General features: G+C 46.1%; 1 long non-coding RNA gene across 1 annotated transcript in view; it reads left to right on the top strand.

Moving 5' to 3' along the window:
* The window catches only part of LOC116970156, a 7,539-nt gene continuing 2,050 nt past the window's right edge, over positions 1-5,489 (top strand). The window contains exons 1-2 of the long non-coding RNA XR_004411034.1: positions 1-16; positions 1,405-1,411. This is a non-coding gene — a long non-coding RNA (uncharacterized LOC116970156). The remainder of the gene's footprint in view (positions 17-1,404; positions 1,412-5,489) is intronic.

Genomic DNA, 5,489 nt, shown 5'->3' with positions numbered 1-5,489 from the left:
AAGGGGCTGTCCCACTGTACGAATTCACACACGAGAGATCTCCCGAGTTTAAAAAAAAATCAAACTCGCGGTAAGTACGTAGAATGTACGTAGCGGGTGCGTCGGAGCTCGGGACGCCTCTTAGCGGCTCGTAACGCTGACGCCAGGTACTCGGGAAACGCGATAAGCTTGTGAAGTTTTTTCAACATGTTGAAAAATGTCCACGAGAGCCCCGAGTACCTACGAGCGGCTATTACCATAATTCTCCGAGTTCGAATCGGGGAAACTCGGGAGAACTCTTGAATTAGCTCGTACAGTGGGACGGGCCCTTAAGTCAATGGAGAGGACGGGTTTGGAGGGATATGGGCCAAACGCGGGCAGGTGGGACTAGTGTAGATGGGACATTGTTGGCCGGTGTGGGCAAGTTGGGCCGAAGGGCCTGTTCCCACCCTGTGTCACTCTATGACTCTATGAGTAGGTGAGGAGATACCATGCTCCTTTGCGATTAAGGCTTTGGTTATTCGCGGGTAATAAGGTTATCTGGCACTTGTTGGATCGGCTGTTTCTGTCAGTAGCCTCCTCTGCTGCGACTAGTGTAGTTGGGGACATGTTGGCCAGCGTGGGCAAGTTGGGCCGAAGGGCCTGTTTCCACGCTGTATCTCTCTGTGACCCAACTGAGGAAAGAATAATTTTCAATAGAATTCAGTTAAAATAAACTGAAGGGAATACCTGTAGGGATTCAAGGATAATGAAAAGGTGTAAGATTAATTGAATGGTTCTTTAAGGAGTCGACAAGAACCTGATGGGCGAAGGCTTTTAAGGTACTTAGCTCGCTGCTGACATTTGCACAAAAGTTGAATCATGAACCAAAGCATTAAATTATCTTAACACCTTAAATAGAAAAATATTATGAGTCAGAGTTGGACATTAAATCCTTAAACGCATACAGCCATTTCATTAGGTAGACAAAAATGCTGGAGAAACTCAGCGGGTGAGGCAGCATCTATGGAGCGAAGGAAATAGGCGACGTTTCATTAGATCATAGCTGATCTATACTGCATTTAACTGCCTCTCTTGGCAGGTAGGAAGGGATTTTGTGCTAAATCAGTCCCTTGTATCTGGCTTTACTCAGATAGCCACAAAAAGCTGGAGTAACTCAGCGGGACAGGCAACATCTCTGGAGAGAAGGAATGGGTGACGTTTCGGGTCGAGACCTTTCTTCAGACAAGAGGGAGATGGAGATACAGAGAAAGGTTGAACAAGTTTGGGCTTTATTCTTTGGAGCGCAGAAGGTTAAGGGGGGACTTGATAGAGGTTTTTAAAATGATGAGAGGGATAGACAGAGTTGACGTGGAAAAGCTTTTCCCACTGAGAGTAGGGAAGATTCAAACAAGGGGACATGACTTGAGAATTAAGGGACTGAAGTTTAGGGGTAACATGAGGGGGAACTTCTTTACTCAGAGAGTGGTAGCTGTGTGGAATGAGCTTCCAGTGAAGGTGGTGGAGGCAGGTTCGTTTTTATCATTTAAAAATAAATTGGATAGTTATATGGATGGGAAAGGAATGGAGGGTTATGGTCTGAGCGCAGGTATATGGGACTAGGGGAGATTATGTGTTCGGCACGGACTAGAAGGGTCGAGATGGCCTGTTTCCGTGCTGTAATTGTTATATGGTTATATGGTTATATGGTTATATGCTGCCTGTCCCGCTGAGTTATTCCAGCTATTTGTGTCCATCTATGTATGAATGAATGAATAAGTTTACTAGCCAAGTATTCACATACAAGGAATTTGCCTTGGTGCTCCGCCCGCAAGTGACAACATGACATACAGTGGCAGTTAGGAATGACACATAAAACGTTCAACATTAATAATAAAACACTATCGATTGAGCATGTGAATTGAAATAAAATACTGGAGCTAAAATCTACAGTTTAAACCAGCATCTGCAGTTCCTTCCTACACATTTTGTTTACTCAGATAGCCAGAGACACAAGATAAAACAGCTCGTATTTTCCTCCACTTTGTTCCTGTGATGCTACAACCTACGATCGCCCAACAACAGTAAGGAAACTACTCCTCTAACCAAGGGCGGTAAAAATTAAACATCCGACCCGAAACCTCGCCTATTCCTTCGCTCCATGGATGCTGCCTCACCCGCTGAGTTTCTCCAGCATTTTTGTCGACCCACCATTTAATATAATCAAATCTGAGGAAAGACATTCTTGCCATAGAGGGAGCACAGAGAAGGTTCACCAGACTGATTCCTGGGATGGCAGGACTTTCATATGAAGAAAGACTGGATAGACTCGGCTTGTACTCGCTAGAATTTAAAAGATTGAAGGGGGGATCTTATAGAAACGTACACAATTCTTAAGAGGTTGGGACAGGCTAGATGCAGGAAGATTGTTCCCGATGTTGGGGAAGTCCAGGACAAGGGGTCACTCAGTTTAAGGATAAGGGGGAAATCTTTTAGGACCGAGATGAGAAAAACATTTTTTTTTCACACACAGAGAGTGGTGAATCTGTGGAATTCTCTGCCACAGAAGGTAGTTGAGGCCACAGTTCATTGGCTATATTTAAGAGGGAGTTAGATGTGGCCCTTGTGGCTAAAGGGATCAGGGGGTATGGAGAGAAGGCAGGTACGGGATACTGAGTTGGATGATCAGCCATGTTCATATTGAATGGCGGTGCAGGCTCGAAGGGCCGAATGGCCTACTCCTGCACCTATTTTCCATGTTTCTATCATGGCCTATCATCTAAATCAATACCCGGTTCCTGCTGTTCCCACCCATCCCTGATTCCGTTAGCCCTAAGAGCTAAATCTAGCTCTGCCATTGAAGGATAAATGTTCCAAATGGTGGTACAATCCTCCAGAGGTCTCCAGGCAAACAGCGAAAACATTCAGATTCTCTAAGGACAGAAAACCTGAGTCCAATTAAAAGATTTAAATTACATTTTCTGAATTACAATTCCCTTAGGACTGCCATTCATTGGAAGGCACAGATTATCAGACATTGTCTGTGTGCGGTGAAAGGCAGCAATTTTCTCAGTTACAGAGAGAGAGAGAGAGAGAGAGAGAAAAAGAATGTAACAATGAAGACAGACTAAATGAAATTGGTTTTTGCTTTTCTTGCAGGAGCCTGCAAGGAGTGACAGAGCTCTAAGTGTATTCATTCTCCGACTGTGAACTTTGGTCACGCTTGAAGAGAGGAGAGGAGAATCGCTGTGTCTTTGACGGCACTGGGCTGTACTCAGTAGACAATAGGTAATAGGTGCAGGAGGAGGCCATTCGGCCCTTCCAGCCAGCACCGCCATTCACTGTGATCATGGCTGATCATCCACAATCAGTACCCCGTTCCTGCCTTCTCCCCATATCTCCCCTGACTCCGCTATCTTTAAGAGCCCTATCTAGCTCTCTCTTGAAAGCATCCAGAGAATTGGCCACCACTGCCTTTTGTGGCAGAAAATTCCACAGATTTCCAACTCAATGGGTGAAAAAGTGTTTCCTCGTCTCCGTTCTAAATTACCGACCCCTTATTCTTAAACTGTGTGGCCCCTGGTTCTGGACGCCCCCAACATCGGGAACATGTTTCCTGCCTCTAGCGTGTCCAAACCCTTAATAATCTTACATGTTTCAATAAAATATCCTCTCATCCTTCTAAATTCCAGAGTATACAAGCCCAGCCACTCCATTCTATCAACATATAACAGTCCCTCCATCCCGGGAATTAACCTGGTGAACCTACGCTGCATTCCCTCAATAGCAAGAATGTCCTTCCTCAAATTCGGAGACCAGAACTGTACACAATACTCCAGGTGTGGTCTCACTAGGGCCATGAACAACTGCAGAAGGACCTCTTTGCTCCTACACTCAACTATACTCAATATAACGTGTGGAATCAGTATTGGATGTTTGTATAGCCTCCGAGAATGTCGGATGAATTTTTTGTATGGTTCCTGTATTGTATGTATTTAGAACTTGAATAAAGTGTATTTTGAATTAAAAAATTAATTACTTTGCGCCAACATTTTTGTGTGTTTCACTGTTCAAAGTTCAGGCCTGAAATATTAGTTTCAAGGGAAGGGCCTAAATGCTCCTATGCTCAACTCCTCTTGTTATGAAACTTGCTGGAGTTTAGAAGGATGGGGGAGGGAGGGGGGGTGGACACTTCATTGAAACTTACCGAATAGTGAAAGACCTGGATAGAGTGGATGTGGAGAGGATATTTCCACTAGTGGGAGAGTCTAGGACCGGAGGAGGTCGCAGCCTCAGAATTAGAGGACGTTCCTTTAGGAAGGAGATGAGGAGGAATTTATTTTGTCAAAGGGTGGTGAATCTGCGGAATTCTTTGCCAGGGAAGTCTGTGGAGGCCAAGTCGATGGATATTTTTAAGGCAGAGATAGATAGATTCTTGATTAGTACGGGAGTCTGGGGTTATGGGGAGAAGGCAGGAGAATGGGGTTAGGATGGAGAGATAGGTCAGCCACGATTGAATGGCGGAGTAGGCTCAATGGGCCGAATGGCCTAATTCTGCTCCTAGCACATGACGTTATGACCTATCACATGATATTTGCATTAGTTGGGGGGAGGAGGGTGGTGAATCTGTGGAATTCTTTGCCACAGAACGCTGTGGAGGCCAAGTCAATGGATATTTTTAAGGCAGAGATAGATTAGTATGGAAGTCAGGTGTTCTGGGTAGAAGGCAGGGGAATGGGGTTAGGAGGGAGAGAAAGATCATCCATGATGGGCCAAATGGCTTAATTCTGCTCCGATCACTTATGACCTTATGACCTGAAACATCATCAATGCTTTCTCTCCAGAGATGCTGCCTGACCCACTGCGTTACTCCAACACTGAAAAACATAGGCGGTTTCCGATGTCACCCGACCAGCGACCCCCGCACATTAACACGATCCTACAATCTACATTTATACATAGCCAAAACCTACAAACCCTCACGTCTTGGGAGTGTGGGAGGAAACCGAAGATCTCGGAGAAAAACCCACGCAGGTCACGGGGAGAACGTACAAACTCCGTACAGACAAGCGCCCGTAGTCGGGATCGAACACGGGTCTCCGGCGCTGCGAGCGCTGTAAATGAGGCGGCTCTATTGCTCGGGAATCTGGCTCTTTCTGGACCAGTGACTTAGAAAAGAAAGGGACAGGTGTTGCATCTCCTGCGGTTACAGGGGAAGGTACCTGGGGAGGGGAGGGGGGGGGGGGTGGTGGTTTGGAGGGACGAGTTAGCCAGGGAGTCGCGGAGGGAACAGTCCCTGCCCAAGGTGGAAAGGGGTGGAGATGGGGGGAAAAAAATAGATTGGACATCCCCTTCGTACAAATAAAAACATTAATAGCGATTCACCTTGGATGAGCAAGTTACCAGTGGATCTTGGACAGGTATGGGGTACTGATTGGGGATGATCAGCCATGATCCCATTGAATGGCAGTGCTGGCTCGAAGGGCCGAATGGCGTACTCCTGCACCTATTGTCCATTGTCTTTTGTATGG

This window comes from Amblyraja radiata, unplaced genomic scaffold (assembly GCF_010909765.2).
Source record: "Amblyraja radiata isolate CabotCenter1 unplaced genomic scaffold, sAmbRad1.1.pri scaffold_586_ctg1, whole genome shotgun sequence".
Classification (NCBI taxonomy): Eukaryota; Metazoa; Chordata; class Chondrichthyes; order Rajiformes; family Rajidae; genus Amblyraja; species Amblyraja radiata.
The sequence above is the reverse complement of the archived record's forward strand: the minus strand, read 5'-3'. Positions and strand labels throughout refer to the sequence as shown.